Genomic DNA, 21,233 nt, shown 5'->3' with positions numbered 1-21,233 from the left:
ACCCATGTCTCATAGCACTATCCAATGTCTCTGGATTAATAGCCCCATGACGTTACCAGTACCCCACCGTCTCCCCATTTCAACCTTTACTTCCCTCAGTGGCCTGGGTTGAACCCCACACGACTGGGTGAATTTTCTACTTTGTGCTGCCAGGCTTGGCTATTGAATTTTATATGTTGTATAGTTGCCATCCCCGTTCCGTTGAATTATCTCTAGGTGCCATACATTTAGACTGAGCGCTTTGATCTCTTTAACTTTGGCTAGTTTGTATCATATCCCCCTTTCTTTCGCATTTGACCTCTCTACCTTTGTCATTTCCTGCTTGTTAGCGTCTTCAATGAGAATTAAAGCCAAGGGCAGACCCCCTCTCCCAGGCAGGGTCTGAGGCTGGGGGAGCGTAAAATTGAATGGGCGGGATTCCATCTGTCCAAACCCAGATGCAATTTAATGCTTGGGCAGGCATGGCCTTGGGCAGGAAACCCACCCGTTCACCTATTTAGGTCCTTAAGTTGAAGGGCTTTTTCCCACCCAGTCTCAATTTTTAGGCTGTTTGGGGGCAAGTAGAGTGGGAAACAAAGAAAAAAAACGTTTCTCCTTCTCAGACTGCAGAACCTCTTCTGGGCACTGCAGCGTGTGCCAGGGTGGGTGGATGGGACTTCCTTCCAAGGGCGGTCGGGAGTCCAATCCATTGCCAATCAACCCTAAAGTGAGCATTGAATGGCAGTGGGCTTTGGAGAGTCAGTGGTAGTGTGTTATGCGAGCACTGATCACTCGCCATCATTAAAATTCTACCCAAAGCATCTGTTCAGCAGTAGAACTGCCATTTCAATATCATCTCATGTGTGTTATTTTTCTGATCCGTTAGTGGCTGTATCCCTGTTTCCCTTGTTAATTTTCTTCCCTTTCCTCCTCTCTTGAAGATGTCGACTACTTGCTGGGATATAGTTCTGCACAATTAGAATTAAGAAGCAGCAAAGGATGCGTGCCTCAGGTAAGTAGAGCCCCTCTGACAACAGCGCAGTAGCAGGATGCATTGTACAGAGATCAAACAAAGGAAAAAGCATGATAAGGGGAGATTTTAATTTTCACAGAGTGGGGAATGCACAAGTACTCGAGACATAAAGTCAATGAGTTTCCAGAGTCCAGAGCAATTTTCTGAAACTTTGGCCTTCAATTTAATCCACTGAATGGTGTTGGTTAAAAATCAGGAACGCGCAACCCAAACACGACCCTACCCGTCTAAATTCTAACATCCAGAAGCCAGGGCTTTAATGAGGCTGCTACAACTGGCAGGTGGGAGCCCAATTTGGATTCCAAAGATACATCGCGACGACAGATCTGTGCTGTGACGTAAATGTGACTGGAAATGAGGGGAAGACAGAGCTGGTGGCCGCTTGATAGCAGATCAAAGGTGCAAGGTTGTGACTCCCTAAGTGCTGAAGATCTACTCTTTTAGCACCCCTGGTGGACCAGGGAACCCCATGCACCAGCTCCCCAGGTTTTACGTGGAAACCTTCAGTCTCTCCCAGCACAGCACAGACCACTGCCCTAAAGCTCTCTTCCCAGTGTTGACCATGCCCCACCAGGACACTTCTCCAACCTCGCCAAACATCTCCTCTTCCCCAGCCAGCCCAACAGAATCCCGACAGCGGACTGGAGTTGATACGGAGACCTTGCAATTTGTCCCCACAGCTCCACAGCCATGGCTTCCTTCCAGTTGTATTTCTTCCTGAAAATTTGATCAGCTGTTAGGTGGGAGGCAGTGCAGCAATATTTGAGTGAGCTTGTTTTGTTAGAATTAGCAGGGGCAGCGAGCCCCTGTGCTCAAGGGGGTCTTTGATTGTGGCCTTTTCCATTTCTTCCCCTACCCGCTGTTAATATCGGAGCCAAAATGTTTAATTCAGACTAGATTTAGTAATGAGTAAAGAGCAAGGCCTTTCATCCCCGGACTGTGTGCACAGAGACGGGAGAATTACTGGCTCTGTGAACCCGATCTTTAAAAATGTCCACCCATTAGTCAGAAATTTGGTCACAGGGTGGGGATGTTGGCACAATAGAAATCTGGGTGGGCAACACTGGAATGAGTGCAGGGGCTTCTGGGTGCAGAGATGGGCTGGGTGGAAGGTTGGCTTTTGTTCTCGGGTACTGTGTTTAAATAAAAAATAATGAAACAAAAAGCTTCACCTCAGCCCTCACCCTTAATTCCTCCTCACTCCCCCACCACACTCCCTATGTCCCATCTATACCAGCACCTCACCATCCTATGTCAACTCATGCTAAACCATATCCCCATCCATGCATTTATACCCTCCATGTCAACTCCCCTCGTATCTTTGAACACTTCTCTGACAGTCAATTGACAGCTGGACTCTTCTTTGACAGCTTGATAGTTCCAATGAATTTGAGTGTAAAAGGTGCCTAATCATGTTCACATGGCGTCCCAGGGCCCTCGCCAAAGGGCTATTCAGATTAGTCCACTAAGGTCAGACCTTCTCTTACCTGCTCTAATCTGCACACTCTGGGTTTTACACTCTTGGCCGACCTGAATCTCACTTCCAAGGGGGCAGTCGGTGATTTAAGTGGCCAGCTGTCTCTGTGAATCGTGCATATGCAAACCATCCAACTCCAGTCTCACCCCTATGAAGATGCAACATTTCGGGGAGGCATTTAGAAATTTCACCCATTTCCAGGATTTTTGCCACGATGGATGGAGAGCTGCACCATTATAGTGAAAATCTGGGCCCCAAAATTGATTAAAAACCAGCAGTTAAGAGAGTATATTGCAAACAATGAACATAATGGGCAGGATTCTTTGGGCTCCCAGCCGCCTATTTCTCGGCAGCAGGAGGCGTGGCACCATTTGCTGGTGGTGGCATTCTCTGATCCCCTTTGGATTTCCCATTGAAACCCCACGTTGCCGGGAAACCCGTGGGCTGCTGACCGGACCAGCAAATCCCACGCCGCCAGCAAGCGGTCAGATAAATCCAGGCAACATGTTAGAATTTAACTTCACAGGTTTGAGAAGGGTGAAATAGCACACTCAAACCCAGGATTTAAACTTATGGCTAACTTCAGAGGAATGAGATGTAACCGGAACATGTTAAACTAGGCTGAGCTTTTAATAGTTAAATCATTTTTAATAATGCAAGAATATTTAGCACAATGCAAGGTCAATCCACACCCCTAAAGTTCCACTTCTGCAATCAAGCAACCATGCTCAACATATGAGGTCAGATGCAGTTTAATGAAGGAAGTGGTTTACACAATGTTACGATCCCAGTTGATGTTATAACTGGATGAGAAGTTTTGAGAATGGAACCTTGGCTCAAAAGACTGTAACTTATTTTATTAAACATGGAGGAGTAGAGTCATAGGACTGCTCATTAGTTTTAACAAGAAGCAGCATGTATTCTTCATGAAGAAATTGGGTTATCATGCAATGCGCCTTTACTCCCCCCACCCCACCCCCTGCTTAGTTTAACAATTACACACAGGTTTTAGGATTAACACGGATTATAAAGTACATCTTAATCTACAATGGTCTTATTAACACAAAGTCCCTTTTAAGCATGCAAGATGACTATGGGCATAAACACTCTCCACCCTGAATCCCAAATGAATGTTTGTGGATGTCTCACATTGAGTCTGCACCGGCTCTTGGAAAGAGCACCCTACTTAACCCCACATCTCCACCCTATCCCCGTAACCTTGCAACCCCATCTAACCTAAGGGGAATTTGGCATGGCCAATCCACCTAACCTGCACATCTTTGGACTGTGGGAGGAAACCGGAGCACCCGGAGGAACCCACGCAGACACGGGGAGAAGGTGCAGACTCCGCACAGACAGTGACCCAAGCTGGAATTGAACCTGGGACCCTGGCCCTGTGAAGCCCACAGGCTGGAGTAAAATGTCACAATCTTGAAAATCACTTCAGATATGAAATGAAAAATGAATGAAAATGAAATGAAAATCGCTTATTGTCACAAGTAGGCTTCAAATGAAGTTACTGTGAAAAGCCCCTAGTCGCCACATTCCGGCGCCTGTTCAGGGAGGCTGGTATGGGAATGTCTTTCAGATATCTTTCTGATGTCTCAGCCTTCTTCTCAGCTCTGTCTGTCTTTACTGAACAGTTCTCTGCTCTTGTGCCTTTAACCTCAGACTTCTTGAAAACTTCGCCTCATTTCTCAAGTTTTCTTTAGTATTCAGATCTCTGCTCTTGTTTTCTCAACCATTACTCCAGTGTATGACTTTTCTTCTAGCCAAACTGAGAGCGATATTTCCTCTCTAGCTTTCTAAACCAACTGCTTCTAGCAGAGCTATGAGAGCTTCCTTCTCTTTCGCTACCTATCTTCAATTGCAATCTAATTAGCTAACTAAAATTAAAAGCTTCTCCACTTTATAAGGTCTCAAATGTTATGTTGCCACTGGTTTATTTATTCTTCACACCGTAGCCCTCTCTAAGTGCAATAAAAACACATTTGGAACTTTACCAATCCCCACTCATACTAACACCTTTGCCCAGCATGAATCTAACTATAGCTTTTACCCTTCCAGGCACAGAAACATGGCATTAAACCCACTTAAACCTAAACCTTATTTTTAATGTTTACCAAGACAAATAGAAATCCCTTAAACTACCTTTGTTTGCCCAGCAATATGGCAAGAAAAGTGCCGATGCAGCAGACTGGGAGAATGTAGAAAGCAGCAACAAGGCATCAAAAGCAGCACAAAGAATGATGCAAAATGTTGCAAGTGATATAAAGGCCAATGGTAAAAGCTTTGGGAAATGTATGAAGAACAAGAGAGTGGTTAAGAGAGGTGTGGGGCCTATTAAAACAGACACAGCTGACATTATCATTTGAGAGCTGGATAAAGGCAGATTTATTAAACAAGTACTTTACATCTGTTTTCACAGAGAAACAGGGTAAAATATCAGTGATAGAACAGAATCTAAAAAAATCAAAGGGCGGAATTTATTTGATTCAAAATAATAAGTAACAAAATGCTAATAGTGAAAACAATACGACATATAATAGCTAAATCCCGATGGAGCACCTGATGTAGTGGCTTTCCAACCCTGGGTGTTAAAAGAAACAGGTGAGGAAAATGGAAAAGCATCAGTCATAATCTTTTAAAACTCTCTGGATTCAGGAATTGTGTCATTGGGTTCGAAGTATTCAAGTGTCACTTGTTTAAAAGTCACGGAAGACTGAAATGATGTAACGTATTGTCGAATAGGGCACAGCTACTAAATCTGTCATTGCAGATATACGGCAGGATTTTTATTCCGATATGGGAATGGGGGCACACCACTGGATTCCGTGACAGTTTATTGGCACTAGCCCGCCACCCCCCGCCGCTTTGGGGAAGGCTGGCTTCGGGCCTGAACTGCTACCTGCCTCCAATGAGTAAGTGGCTGCTTAAACTAATTAAGACGCCAATTATTCAGAGGCCAATTGGAAAATTTCCCATCGGCCTACAGGGCTCGTGCAGCATTGGCAGCAAAGGGGGCCAGCACTGAGGGATCTGTTTGAGGCATTCCTCCCTCGACCAGGCCACAGCGGCAGCTGTGGAGGTTTCGCCCTCCACAACGTGAGACTGCCTTTCCTCTTCAGCTGCTTGCAGGAGCCTCTCATTTCCAATCATTCTTTTTCTCACTCTTGGTCTACAGCCCTCTAATCTTCTTTCAAGCACCCCTTACAGTAAGTTCTCATGCCTTAGAATATGGCCAATCCAACCTTTTTACCCTTCATGATATTCACTGACAATCCTACTCCTTCACCATCCTGAGAACTTCTTAATTGCTCTAGTTTTCTCTCCAATCCTCCTCCTGAACCATATTTCAAAATTTTCTAAACTTTGGATCTCCAATTTTCTCAAGGTCTGCAATCTGGATTTAATGTTGCCTATTGTGGCCAGGCCCCATTAATCACGGAAGAGGCCAATATCAGTCTCTCTATGCTGGGAAAACCTCTCGCAATTGCATCTGAGGCTGGAAGAGGTCCAAATCAGAAACGCGCCCACTGGTGGTGGGATGTCAATAGCTCATTATTGAGCTATTGACGCCAATTTATCTCTCAGTCCAACAAAATGGAGTGATGCAACTCCACTGCACCCTCTCTTGTGACCTCCTCCCCACAATCAATGATCCCTGGTGCAGACTCTGGTGTACTATCCGCAGCAAGCAGCCACCACTCCCGATGAGGCCACGATCAATGGAAACCTGCCCGTCTCTGGCCAGCTGCGCGCAGTGGGCAGGATTTCCAACTTTGGGGTTCAAATTCCTGGGGAAGGCCCGATAGTGGCCAGTTAAGTGTCTGATGAAGATTTTATTCCATCAGGCCTCCCCCCTTGGAAGTGAAATGAGTTTCCCACCGTTTGAAAATGTCGGCATACAAACATGCCAGGTCCCAAACCTGCAAAGCTGGAGATTAGGTACTGGTATTGTTTCCTTTGCAGGGCGAACCTTTGAAGTCAAATTTCAGCGGCCCCTACAAGCTAATTAGAAGGGTGAGTAAGGTGACTTACCCAAAGATACTCCAGACCAGAGGAAGAAGGAGTGATTACGCCACGTAAATATGTCGAAGAAATATTATCATAGGGAAGAAAATAGGAAGCAACCAGTTTGTCAGGAGGTAGATGTAGTGAAAGAGGACAGAGATAGTAAGAGTGAGGTCAGGGAAGAGGTCGACAGTTCACAGAGCGACTCTCCTGTAGCACGGCTATCGAATACAGTCATACTAGAACAGTTAGATACTGAGTTTGCATACTTAGAAGAGCAACAAAAAGATCTCATAAGGCTACTGAAAAAGCAAAAGAAGATCTGTAGGGACATACGAGGGGGCATTACATTTACTGAACATAATGTAGAAGTAGGTGACTCCAACCCAATAAAGCAGCATCCATATTGACTGAACCCACAGAAACTAACTCAGATAGAAGCAGAAATCCAATACATGTTGGAGAATCATTTCATTGAGCTGAATAAGAGTCGCTGGAATTCGCTGGTCGTGTTAGTACCTAAGCCGGATGGGACATCCCTGTTCTGTACAGACTACCGGAAGGTCAGTGCTAGATTCAAAGTGGATTTGTATCTGATTCCTAGGCTGGAGGACTATATTGTTAGGATAGGCAGTGCCCCATGCCTTTCGAAAATCAATTTGTCAAAGGGGTATTGGCAGGTTCCTTTAATGCCCAGGACTAAAGAGACATCTACCTTTGTGACTCCAATGTAACTCCAAGAGGATTGTATCAATGTAAATTGATGCTGTTTGGATTTAAACACGTACCAGCTACATTTCAACAACTGATATATCAAGTAGTGGCTAGGGTGCCCATCTGCATGGTCTATTCGGACGAGGTGTAGTTTACAGGGACACATATAAGGAGCATGTAGGGCAATTGGAGGAGTTTTTTAAACAATTACAGTTGGCCAATTTAGTCATCAATTTGACCAAAAGCGAGGTTGCCAAAGCAAAAGTGATCTACCTAGGGCACGTAGTGGGTCAGGCATGAGTGATACCCAGTACAACCAAGGTAAGGGCGTTACTAGATTTCCCCATTCCCAAAACAAAATGGGAGATTGAGGTTCATAGGCGTGTTCGGGTTCTATCGAAAGTTTGTACCTAACTATAGTAACATTGCAGTACCTTTAACTAATGTGTTGCGAAAACAAGCAAAAATGGTATGGTCCGCAGAATGCAAAATAGCTTTTGAGAAATTGAGGGTCACATTGGTAAGTGAACCAGTGTTTGTCGTTCCTGAATTTTCCAAACCCATTACAATGACCACGAATTCCAGCGACCTGGGGATGGGGACGGTGTTACTACAGGATGGCGAGACAGGAATAGAGAGGGTGGTGGGATACTTTTCAAAGAAACTAAGTCTGGACCAAAGAAAGTACTCCAACATTGAGAAGGAAGCCTTAGCATTACTACGGGCCCTTCAGCATTTTGAAGTAAAAATTTAAAATGTAAAACTCAGAACACAAGATTGATCCATTGGAGTTTATTGTTGCAACCTTTCAATGTAAAAATTGTGCATATTCCTGGAAAGGACAATATCATTGCAAATGGATTATCACAAGTTTAAGTGCTGATAAGTGGCAGATATAAGAATTGGGGGAATTTAGGTAGTGGGAAAGGGAAGATGAATGGATGTGTGTTTTGTGACATATACCTTGTGATGAAATTTCCTTGCAATTACATTTCATCCCTCCAAGCGGGGAGGTATGTAAGAGTCCATCCTGTTTATTTCCTTTGTTCCCATTTCTTTTTTTAAATTAGTTTTGTACCGCGGACCCATAATCGGAATGTGCCTTCAAACAGAAGACTAAGTTGAAACAGCCTGCTTGCGAGGACAGTATGTTCCTAGTTTTGTATTTTGGAGAGGAAAAACAAACTCTTGCCTCTGAGTGAATCCTAGGAACCAGCTTTGGAGGGACTCGGTTCAAATGGTGAACTGGCAACCAGTGGATTGGCCAGGGACAGTGTTCTTCCTGACCCCAATCAGTGCTTGGTTCCTGCGTGATGCTTTCTGAGAGAACTTAGCTGAAATGTTTAGGCCTTGGGAGGAAAAGGAACACTCTCTCTCTCCCTCTCTCTTTTGCTTGCTGAAGTGAAAGAACTGCTTTATTGTTCTAAAACCAGTGGGTGCCCAGCAGACCTTTGCTGTAAACCTGAAATGATCCTGACTCTGCAGAGAAGGTAGACAACTTTGTGTTAAAGTTACAAACCTGGGGACTAGTTTACTGGGCTCAACTAAGGACCTCTAATTTTGACTATGTTGTGACTCCGAGTCAAGTGGGGCAGGAATTAACTATGCACTAGCCCAGGGTGTTGTGATTGGCAGAACCAAACAGTTTACGATCTTCTTGTCCTTTTGACTTTCCAGTTTCAACCCACACACTCTCTGTCACAAAGACCACTGACGTGCACCTCCTGAAATATTGACCGCTCCTTCCCCCTACTTCAGCCTGCCTGCTGCTTGAAATCTTGACGTTTGTCACCCCCAGAAGTACTATTCCAATACATTCTTAGCTGGCTTCCCACCTGACATAAATGTCACATCATCTAAGACATTGCAGTCCACCCTCTTATCCCACCTCAATTCACACAATTCATTGTTGATCTACATGTTGATCTCAGTTCATGGAGATTGAAGTTCTCATTCCTGTTTATAAATCCCTTTTTAGCCTTGGACATATCCGTCAACTCTGTCCTCCTGCAATGTCTTTTCCTTTGATCCATCATTGGTAGATGGGCCTTCAACTACCCTCGCTCTGGTATTCCTTCCATGAGCTCCCCTACTTCATAAAGTCATGGCCGGGATTCTCCGAGTCCGCGACGGGTCCGGGAATCGCCGGGGGTGCGGGAAATTTCCGCCACGCAGTTCCGACACCGGGTCGTGGCGCCGGTCAGTCCCGCTGAAATAGGCCCCCGCGGCGATTGTCCGTGGGTGATGGGCCGAACTCCCGCCGAGTCCCGCCAGCGTGATTCAAACCTGGTACCACCCGGGAGCTCAGGGGGATCTGACTCTGGGTGGGGCCTCCAGGGGGTCCAGGCCTGCGATCGAGGGCTTCCGAACGGCGGGCGGCCGCGATCTGGAGGGGGCCTACCTCCTTCCGCGCGGGCCCGCTGTTAGGTCCTCGAGACGGAAACCACGTGCATGCGCGGAACCGCGCAGGCCGTGCAGGGTCGACTTTCAGCGCCTGAGTGGTGCCCAGCACTCCGGCGCCGTGCTAACCCCCTAAAAACCGGTGAATTGTTGGGCCAGGAGGCCCGTTGATGCCGGCATCCACCACTCCGGTGTTTACGCCAGCGTCAACACTTGCCCGGGATTTTGGAGAATCCCGGCACTTCTTTGCCCAAACATTTGGTCAAAGTATTTGGCTCCATACCCATTACTTTTATTCCATCTCTGTAAATTGCTTTGGTGTTCCTATGTTAAGGGGGTCTAGAAATGCCAGTTGTTGCTGGTGTCAGAGAAGCCCTCAGGTTTTCTGGTGTCGAACCGATTGGGGCAATTTTGATGTCATTTTAGAGTGCAAAAATGACTGGTCTTTTCCAGGTAACACAATCACATCCCGTCTTAGAAAAAGGAACAAAAGACCAGGAAATGCAAAGGGCTGATGACTGAAAGGGAAGCCATAGCTATAGGAACAGCCTTTCATCAGCACAATGTTCATTTAATGAGAATATTAGAAATTACAGCACAGAATGAGATTGTTTGGCCCTCCGCCTTCTCAACCATGCCTCTCGCCTGAGGTGTGGTGATCCTCAGGTTAAATCGCCATCAGTCAGCCCTCCCCCTCAAAGTGAAAAGCAGCCTATGGTCATCCAGGACTATGGTGACTTTACTTTTACTTACTTCTGCTTGTGCTGGTGCTAATGGGCGCGATCTAATGGAAACGTTCCAAAGTGTCATTTCAGGTTTGGCTGGAGTTTCCCACCGGCTCTGTTGGCAGGTTTCCCACTGCTGTCTAACCACACTTAGTCACTTTTTTGGGCCCTGGAGAGTTTCTCACTAGTTTAGGCCACATTGGGGCACAACTTTCCCAAAAGGGAACAAAGTCCCCAAGCAAGCGCATTTAGCCGCGTGTTTCTCTGCACTTGAAGTGCAGAAGGGAAAATTATGAAGGGAATAGATAGGATAGATGCGGGCAGGTTGTTTCCACTGGCGGGTGAAAGCAGAACTAGGGGGCATAGCCTCAAAATAAGGGGAAGTAGATTTAGGACTGAGTTTAGGAGGAACTTCTTCACCCAAAGGGTTGTGAATCTATGGAATTCCTTGCCCAGTGAAGCAGTAGAGGCTCCTTCATTAAATGTATTTAAGATAAAGATAGATAGTTTTTTGAAGAATAAAGGGATTAAGGGTTATGGTGTTCGGGCCGGAAAGTGGAGCTGAGTCCACAAAAGATCAGCCATGATCTCATTGAATGGCGGAGCAGGCTCGAGGGGCCAGATGGCCTACTCCTGCTCCTAGTTCTTATGTTCGCATGTTCTTATGAAACACATGCTTATTCAACATACCCGTTCTGAATAAGGCGCCTGAACGGGGAATGTGCACATAGCACATTTTAAAAAGGTGTCCTGATCTCTGAGGCCCCCAACCCCCTCAGCCCGAACACAATATGCGAGTGTTCCCCCCCCCCCCCCCCCCAACACCCACACTGGGCAACCCTGGCCCAATTGCGCAGGCAGAAAATGCCAGCTTGGCACTTGGAGGTGCCAGGTTGGCACCCAGGTGGCACTGCCATGGTGCCAGGCTGGCAGTACCACGGTATCCCGGTGGCACCAACAGTGCCAGGGCACCACCCTGCCCAAAGGGCATGCAGCTGCGGGCCTCCGATCCCTTTGGAGGCCCCCATGTGTGCCGTTCTGTCTCGTCTTAACCAACACCCCCCAAGTGAAGACACCCCACTATGGGGTCCCTGAGGGCCCCACTTCTTCAGGCCCCCCACCTCGTACAGCATCCCCCTTCCTGGACTACCACCCTTTCCAACCACCCAGCAGCTCTTATCTACCTGCCCTTCATACCCCTTCTCCACCCTCCTTTCATGGGCATGGACCCCTCGGGCCCTGACCCGTGGCAGTGCCACCCTGGCATCAGGGCACCCTGGCACTGTCACCCTGGGTGTGCTTTTACTGGCATTGCAGTGCCACCCGGGCACCTTGGCAGTGGACCAAGGTGCCAGCAGGGCAATGCCAAGGTGCCCACATTCAAAGGCAAGGACAGGGGACCATTCAACACTAAACCTGGCCAACAAGGGGCCTCCGATGGTCCAGTAGATCCCCCCCCCACCCCGAGTGCCGTTCCGGCTGGTCCACGTTTGTGTAAGCCAGTAGTGAATGGTGCCCAGCTGAGGCCTCCCTGGGGAGGCGGGTGGATCCCGGGAGGCTGGTGGATCTTGGGTAAATATGCTTAAAGAGGGTTAAAACCTACTTAAGCGCGCGTGGCCTGGTCGCGCCGCCTTGCAGTACTTGGATAGATCCCGCAAGGCATTGTGTCTGCCGGGAATCCCGTGGACACCTCACCTGGCATCTACCAGCCATGTCTCACTCCGGGATGTCTACGTGGTCGGTAGATCAGCTCAGTACTTCAGCTGGACCTTTGTTTCTCTTGAGCCTTCAGATGTATGTTTTTGCAAATTTGTTAATACATGTTTAATAAGTTTCTGTAAACGTGTGATCGAAAGCAACTTGTGAAAACATGTTGGTGAGAAATTGCACTTATTTCCTGCCTGCATAGATCTCTCTCTCTTTGTCTTCTTGATAATGATCTAATCTATGCAAATAAGAGCAAAACCGACAATTTCCTTGTGAAATAGCAATAATGCAAAGAGAGCAGGTCTGCCTTTTCGAATACATTGATATTGAGAGCACTGGCTTATTCCAGTGTTAACCATAGACCAACTGTAAAACAAATGATATGTGCCCACCCTTAATCTTCAAGGGACACAGAGCTGCGCAGTAGATTGGAAGAACTGCTGCAGACATATCAGTCCCATTGTTAGCAGATAAAGCAGGAGTGTGTCCCACAGGGTTAGTAAAGGGATGGTTGATGATCTTACTGCACATTTAGTATAGAAGAAAATGGCAGCACCTCAACTTGTGTACAAAGATTAACCCTTCCCGCAACCTCCGACCAAGAAGGTATTCAGGTATTTTACTTAAGCAGACAGAGCATCTGCTACAATATGAACGTGTTACAATAATCATTCTGCAGCATGTTAGTGGAGTTTTCCGAGGAGGCTATTTCTGGTCAGAGGTTGTAAGTCATGGCCCAAAACATCCATTCGCTGGGGGTGGGTGGGACACCAGATGCGCTGGGGTTCCCCAGGAGGTTTCCACACAAGGACTGCGCGTGAATTGTTACTGACCCCCTTCCCTGAATACGCTTCCCCAACCCCTCCTGCCCACTTTCCTTCTTTCCTGCTAATGGCACCAAAAGGCCCATGGCTTCATGGCCCCCGATGCTGCGGTGTTGCAGAGGAAGAATGCTGGAGCTGCTTCATTGCATGGGAGAAAGCTGGAGCTGCTGCACTGCACAGGAAGAACGCTGGAGCAACTGTGCTGCAGGGACAGGCACTGATGGCTGCACTGCATGGGAAGGAGCTGGAGCCGCTGTTCTGCATTAGAAGGATGCTGGAGCTACTGCACTGCATGGGAAGGATGCTGGGGCCGCAGCACTGCATGTGAAGGATGCTGGAGCTACTGCACTGCATGGGAAGGACACTGGAGCTACTGCGCTGCATAGGAAGGACACTGGAGCTACTGCGCTGCATAGGAAGGATGCTGGAGCTACTGCGCTGCACAGGATGGACACTAGAAGTGCTGCGATGAACGGGAAAGACATGAGCTGTTGCGCTAGATGGGAAGGACACTGGAGCTACTGCGCTGCATGAGAGGAACATGGGAGCTGCTGCGCTGCATGGGAAGAACACTGGAGCTACTGCGATGCACAGGAAGGACGCTGGAGCTGCTGCACTGGATGGAAAGGACACTGGAGCTGCTGCACTGGATGGGAAGGATGCAAGAGCTGGTGTGCTGCACGTTTCCCACCAGGCCCGGGTCATTGGTCTGGGTAAGAAATGTGCACCTCCCGATTTTGGTATAAGGGAAGCGGAGTGACAATACCGATGTTGATTGTCACTCCATGGAGTTTCTGGGCCCTGTTCAATCAAGTGATGCAGGAACTGGAATAGACCATTGAGCCTGTTTTACCAATCTTTCAAATCATGACTGATGCGTACTACAGCTCAGTTTAAGCACTTTAGTTTCATATACCCTTATCGAATAGAACAACAACCAGAGCCAAAGAGGGTTGCAAAATTAACATAAAATGCTGACTATGGTGGGCTTTCCACCCAGGCTGAAGTTACTACCTGGGCCTGATGATGCCATCAGACCTTGATTAGCTTATGTGAATTAGGACCTTGTTGGCTTTGGGAGCTGGCTTAGCTGCCTGTCCAGTATTATCTGTTGGAAATGGAAATACCTGGGTGACTTTCCCACAAGCACATTAACTGTGCAGCTTGGTTTTTGCTGGGCGATACAGTTACATCTTCCCATGGTATTTAATTTGTTGTTTACTCCAGTAAGTGAATCTGTGTTATGGACAGGAGAGGAGGGACAGTCTTTTTGAATCAAGCAGGCTTTGTGGAGTTGAAACTGCTTACCCAGTCCGGCTGGTGGAGATCTGATCAGTTGATAAAATAGCAATCTGCTTGTAAAGGCTGATATATTGGTTGTAATATTAAACTGTCGAAAAGGCTAGAAGCTTGGGACATGTCACTCTCCTCCACCACAATGACTTCAAAACGGATCTTTATCCAGCGTCTGGAATTGGCTATGGTTTCAGGACTAATAATGTCTCCGTGGTTAGTTGTTAATAGAGTTGTCCTCTATGTTGAGGACCTGGCGATGGGGAAGCCATTGTCTCGGCAGATCCACTGACTCGGCTAGCAAGATTGGCTTATCAAATGCAAACAACATCGCTGTAGTTTTCTTTGAAATTGGTCTGAACAGTCACATGGGGTAATGAGTCTCCTCAAGACTCCTCAGCGACTCCCCCTTGGACTGATCTGTTCCCTGTAAGTATTCACGATGCCCTATGCTGCTCTTGCTCATGTATTTGCTTTGTTTGGCTCCTTGTTCCCCGCTGTAACCAATCACTGTTTGTCAATGTACCATTTGTCAATGTTCTCTGTTGATTATTCTCTTTGTCCACTATGTACACACTTGTACGTTCCCTCGGCCGCAGAAAAATACTTGTCACTGTACTTCGTTACATGTGACAATAAATCAAATCAAAATCAAAAATCAAATCGAAAGTCTGTTAGTAGCGCTCTAGGCATAACGAGGTTCGATGTTTCAGAAAGAGAGCAAATTATTCTTTTTGTTCTTGAAATTCCTGGGGATAGCTCCCAGATAGAGGGTCAACCCTGTGACTAGTAGCAGGCACCTTAATTTTCTTTGTTCAGCAAAGAAAGTTTATTTAAAATAAGAATAATTTAGCTGTCTGGGGAATTAGCTCAAATGGGAGAGTGCTTGCTTTGCATGTAAGAGGTAGTGGGATCGATGCCCACATGCTCCAATTTGATTCGGGCAGCACGGTAGCCTTGTGGATAGCACAATTGCTTCACAGCTCCAGGGTCCCAGGTTCGATTCTGGCTTGGGTCACTGTCTGTGCGGAGTCTGCACATCCTCCCCGTGTGTGCGTGGGTTTCCTCCGGGTGCTCCGGTTTCCTCCCACAGTCCAAAGATGTGCGGGTTAGGTGGATTGGCCATGATAAATTGCGCTTAGTGTCCAAAATTGCCCTTAGTGTTGGGTGGGGTTAGTGGGTTATGGGGATAGGTTGGCGGTGTTGACCTTGGGTATGGTGCTCTTTCCAAGAGCCGGTGCAGACTCGATGGGCCGAATGGCCTCCTTCTGCTCTGTAAATTCTATGATAAACCTCTATGAATAGTAATAAGGATTACATTTTAAAATACAGTGTTGAGTTTCTTTCCCATGTCGCAGGAACCAAACATCTGCAGTTTAGTGCAAAGCAGGCTTGTGGGTTTGGCATATAGAAGGCAAACTTTTTCATGTGCCAACTGGACTTGGTTCATGTAATTCAATTTAAGTTATAATGTATATACTTTACAGCATTGCTATTAAGCTTCAAAAAGACAGGCTTTTTTTTTGAATAAAAACAAAATGGACAATTAGTGGCTGAATGTAGCAAACGGATACTGAAGTACACAGATAAGATGGTGCCTATAGTTTCACCTAAGTATGGTGAGATGTGGGAGCTGGGTGGGGTGGGAGTAGAGTGGGGGGCTGCGGGGTGACGGTGTCGATTGAGCCATGCAGCAAATTGGCCTCTGCCCGTCTAAAAAAGGAGGGGGAGTAAAATCAGTTCTCCTCGCTGGAAAGTATCAGTGTACAGACATTTGTGTGAAAACATAGCCTTTGAGAGTGTTCACGGTAAACGGGGTGAGGAAATCATAGCTTCTGGGTGATGAATGAGGACTTGGATGAAGCTGGAGAATGACCAGACTGTGTGGAGTCATATATTTATTGTGATTGAACTCCTCTCTGAATATAACATCATCGACAACCATTTGTATAGCATGTTTGAAGTAGAAAAATGCCTCAAACCGTTTCACTGAGGTGTAATCTAAATAAATCCTTTTAAAAAAATAAACTGACAGTGCTTTAGCCCTCACAATCCGACACACAGACCGAGAGTAGAGCTTAACTCAGATTGGCAAATATCCCTTCCTCCCGGCAGCTCTCTTTTCAAATAGCTACTCCATGACATAACCACCGCTTTCTCAGGGGGACTAACGATGAGCAGTAAATTCCAATCTTGCCAGCAATGCTCATCTATGTAAAAAAAATGTTTAAACTCTACTCTGCATTGAGGCAATGTCATAGGGCTGGATTTTCCCTTGGGCTCCATGATCCTGATGTGAGGATCGAATGGGAATCCCGAGTTCACGCTTGCCAGAGGCCAGATTTTCTGGGGCTATTTTCCAGGAGACGTCTGTGGTGTTCAATGATTCAATTGTTCTGTGTTTGATTATGCTAAACCTGTTTACTATTGATGTCACTGTGTTTGGTTAGCTAAGCCTGGTATGGTGACTCAGAGAAGTAAACTGACAACACAGAAGTTAGAGCTGAAGCATGGTGTCGACGTTTTAAGGCATTGCATGAAAGGTCTGTAAAACGAGTTATTGTACACTTAATAATTAGTGTCACTTCTGCATAAAAATATAAAATAGACAACAGTGACCCATTAAGGAAAATGGGGAGGCCCTCCACACTTTTGGCTTTGTCGCAGGGCTGGCAGGTCGAAAGCTTCAACAGTCTAACCATCAGAGGTAGGTGCTGCTGAGGCAGGTCAGATATGGCGAAGGCGCCTCAAAATGGAAGTAGCGACACAGTGAGTCAGAGCCTTCAGCAGAGGGAAGAAAGATTTTTAGTAAAATCCGATTTAAGAAAAAACTATGGATGTGTCAAGTTTCTAAGAAGATGGGGCAGCACATGGCGCAGTGTTAGCACTGCAGTCTCACGGCATCGAGGTCCCAGGTTCGATCCCGGCTCTGGGTCACTGTCCGTGTGGAGTTTGCACATTCTCCCCGTGTTTGCGTGGGTTTCGCCCCCACAATCAAAGTTGTGCAGATTAGGTGAATTGGCCACGCTAAATTACCCCTTAATTGAAAAAAGTGAATTGGGTACTCTAAATTATTATTTTTTTAAGTTTCTAAGCAGATGTTAAAAGGTCACTTATAGTAGTTCACAGTTTTACCTTTTGTCGCCTCTCTTCCAGAATGGCATCTTGTGCGTTTGGGCCGCAGGTGCAGCCTGTTTCAATGACTCCCTCTTCCGAGCTTGTAGCCTCCAGCTCCGATTACCTACCCTCCCAACCCCAGCCCCTCAGACTGCCAGAGAGAGGCCACCTCCGTGGAGCTTGCACCCTCCCCACACAGCAGGGAGCCTCTTCGCTGCTGGGTGAGGTGGAAGATCTACTTTTAATTGGAGCCTTAATTATTGAAATTGACACCTCCAGTGGGCAATTAATAGGCAACCCGGCCCGCCTCTGGAGAAATTACCCAGGCAGCAGGAACATTTTGGGAAGGCCCCACTATTTTCCTGCCAACCCACTTCCCAGCCCATCACCACGGGGCTGGGAAAATTCAGCCCAAATGGCTTTGCTTGGTACATTAAACCTCCAATTCCAAGAGGGTAATTGAATTATGTATTGGGGTGGCTATAAAGTCGATCTGTGTATTCCTGAAGGGGTAGAACTGCATGTGACCTTTTAATGCCTCCTTATAAACTTAACACATCGATAGATTTTTATCAAATGGTATTCCTATGTATATTTTACTAAAATTATTTCCCGCCCCCCCTCTTTCCTGAAGGATCGGACTCACTGTGGTACTGCTCCACAATGCTTAGACAGTGGCTGTCTGTGGCCTGATCTCACAAACAATATTGTTGCATTTTTGAGGGGAAGTCACTGAGCAGCAGAGATGAATGGGAATTCTGAACGATTCCTTTGCTTCCGTCCAGCTGAGGCAAGTGTCACAGCACAATTTTCCACTTCAGCTGAGAAGCAGCCCAGTAGCCCTATATTATTTATTTCTTGTTTTCCTATTTTCAGCTGCCGGCTTAAGAGTGTCAGCTCTTATTGATGCAGCTTGCCGTGGTGGTGGTGTCGGAAGCAGCAGCCATTGATGTGTTTCCAAAACCGCGGCAATGAGCTAGTGCAGGAATCCATGTACAACTGCATCCCTGCAGCAGTGAGGTCACAGGGAGGAGACACCGGTTTCAAAGTTGTTCGCAGACGGTGAGTTTAGAGAACTGAAGGCTTAAGACTGTCCCTGAGAGCTGCAGATCAAGTAAAGAGAAAGACGGGGCATTTGAAGGTGGCGTATAAAGAACAGGATTAGTAGCAGTTGAGCTGGCTCTGGACTAACTGGTTTTAATCCTACTTGTTTGATGGTTGTAGTTAGTTTGTATGTCATCCTGATTATCAGCGAAGCATTTTTTTGCCTCGTTTGCCAGTTTCAAATGCTTCTCCTTGGCCAGGTGGGCAAACAGATGGTGCCCGATGTCAGATGAGCGGAAGCTGGGATAATATATCGTTTTTTTGCTGCTCTACTCCTGAAGGCATTGGGTACAGTTCATCATCTGCCACCCTGTGGCATGTCCACATGGTCATTCCTCACAGGTATCAGCCTAGGAAGTCTCTGTGATCCGCTGCTTAAGTCTGGGAGTTGAAAAGCTAAGCACTGGACATGTTTTCCCCACTGTATTCATTGGATTGCAATCATTAGGTTATGATTAATATTTACTGTACTTTTCCCTAGCCCAGTACATTGGAGGTTCTTACTTCTGTCCGAGTTAGAAATCATCCTCGTCAACCAAAAAGCATTTCCCATTTTTTTCCTACGGCCTGCTGTGTGGCCCATGCACCCTCTCTTCTGCATTTCCCCGAGGCACTAATGTTGAGACTGGTCATTTAGCCAGTGAAGAATGGATGCAAACCTGTATCGTCTACCTCCTGGGATATTTGTTTAATATCGTGCCAGTGTCTGAGTATTGGAAAATTATGCACATCATTGCCAGTGATGACAAGCAACCTAATTCCCATAACCAGTAGCTTCCACTCAAATTCTGCATAGCAGTTCAGTGTAAGACTTGGTTCCAATGTTCTATGTGAGCTGGGTGGCCGCACAGTGACTGTGCAGACTGAGCACAAGTCAGTCCCTTTAAGACACCGTGTATGTGTTTGGCCATACCAAAAAATTTAAAGGGCCTGTGCAGTATGAGTAGGCTATATGTGACCAAACGTGAGTGCAGAGAACATTGTTTGATTGTGTTTCTTCTGTGGCTGTGCAGTGCCATTTTGATAGCTAATGCGATGGACACAGTAATAGTTGCTATAATCTGCACAATATGAAATTAAATCTTAATTTGAATTTGGTTTATTTTTTAAAAATACGCTTACTGCTCATCCCTAAGAGCCCTTGAGAAGGCTGTGGTCACCTTCTAGAACCATTGCGGTCCACGTGGTGTAGGTATACCCACAGTGCTTTGGTCATGGTTTAACAGAGCTAAGTGGCTTAGAACATAGAACATAGAACGATACAGCGCAGTACAGGCCCTTCGGCCCATGATGTTGCACCGAAACAAAAGCCACCTAACCTACACTATGCCATTATCATCCATATGCTTATCCAATAAACATTTAAATGCCCTCAATGTTGGCGAGTTCACTACTGTTGCAGGTAGGGCATTCCACCGCCTCACCACTCTTTGCGTAAAGAACCTACCTCTGACCTCTGTCCTATATCTATTACCCCTCAGTTTAAAGCTATGTCCCCTCGTGCTAGCCATTTCCATCCGCGGGAGAAGGCACTCACTGTCCACCCTATCTAACCCCCTGATCATTTTGTATGCCTCTATTAAGTCTCCTCTTAACCTTCTTCTCTCTAATGAAAACAACCTCAAGTCCATCAGCCTTTCCTCATAAGATTTTCCCTCCATACCAGGCAACATCCTGGTAAATCTCCTCTGCACCCGCTCCAAAGCTTCCACGTCCTTCCTATAATGCGTTGACCAGAACTGTACGCAATACTCCAAATGCGGCCGTACCAGAGTTTTGTACAGCTGCAACATGACCTCATGACTCCGGAACTCAATCCCTCTACCAATAAAGGCCAACACTCCAAAAGCCTTCTTCACAACCCTATCAACCTGGGTGGCAACTTTCAGGGATCTATGTACATGGACACCTAGATCCCTCTGCTCATCCACACTTCCAAGAACTTTACCATTAGCTAAATATTCTGCATTCCTGTTATTCCTTCCAAAGTGAATCATCTCACACTTCTCTACATTAAACTCCATTTGCCACCTCTCAGCCCAGCTCTGCAGCTTATCTATGTCCCTCTGTAACCTGTTACATCCTTCCGCACTGTCGACAACACCACCGACTTTAGTGTCGTCTGCAAATTTACTCACCCACCCTTCTGCACCCTCCTCTAGGTCATTGATAAAAATGACAAACAGCAACGGCCCCAGAACAGATCCTTGTGGTACGCCACTTGTAATTGAACTCCATTCTGAACATTTCCCATCAACCACCACCCTCTGTCTTCTTTCAGCCAGCCAATTTCTGATCCACATCTCTAAATCACCCTCAATCCCCATCCTCCGTATTTTCTGCAATAGCCTACCGTGGGGAACCTTATCAAACGCTTTACTGATATCCATATACACCACATCAACTGCTCTACCCTCGTCTACCTGTTCAGTCACCTTCTCAAAGAACTCAATAAGGTTTGTGAGGCATGACCTACCCTTCACAAAGCCATGCTGACTATCCCTGATCATATTATTCCTATCTAGATGATTATAAATCTTGTCTCTTATAATCCCCTCCAAGACTTTACCCACAACAGACGTGAGGCTCACCGGTCTATAGTTGCCAGGGTTGTCTCTACTCCCCTTTTTGAACAAAGGGACCACATTTGCTATCCTCCAGTCCTCTGGCACTATTCCTGTAGCCAATGATGACATAAAAATCAAAGCCAAAGGCCCAGCAATCTCTTCCCTGGCTTCCCAGAGAATCCTAGGATAAATCCCACCAGGCCCCGGGGACTTATCTATTTTCAGCCTGTCCAGAATTGCCAACGCCTATTCCCTACGTACCTCAATGCCATCTATTCT

At 46.5% G+C, this 21,233-nt stretch overlaps 1 protein-coding gene across 6 annotated transcripts in view; it reads left to right on the top strand.

The window, feature by feature from the left end:
- Nucleotides 1-21,233, top strand: part of LOC140421196 (serine/threonine-protein kinase PAK 3) — a 313,927-nt gene that overhangs the window by 111,911 nt on the left and 180,783 nt on the right. For 4 of the 6 annotated variants that reach the window (XM_072505715.1, XM_072505708.1, XM_072505716.1 and 1 more), the window contains exon 2: nucleotides 921-991. The exons of 1 other annotated variant lie outside the window; for it this stretch is intronic. The gene's annotated coding sequence lies outside the window, so the exon portion shown is untranslated. Of the gene's footprint in view, nucleotides 1-920; nucleotides 992-18,159; nucleotides 18,346-21,233 lie in introns of all 6 variants that reach the window. One more of the 6 variants, XM_072505711.1, reaches the window with a different exon arrangement.

The sequence above is a fragment of the Scyliorhinus torazame genome, chromosome 5, assembly GCF_047496885.1.
Source record: "Scyliorhinus torazame isolate Kashiwa2021f chromosome 5, sScyTor2.1, whole genome shotgun sequence".
In the NCBI taxonomy this organism is placed as follows: Eukaryota; Metazoa; Chordata; class Chondrichthyes; order Carcharhiniformes; family Scyliorhinidae; genus Scyliorhinus; species Scyliorhinus torazame.
Note: the sequence above shows the minus strand (reverse complement) of the source record. Positions and strands in the feature narration are given on the sequence as shown.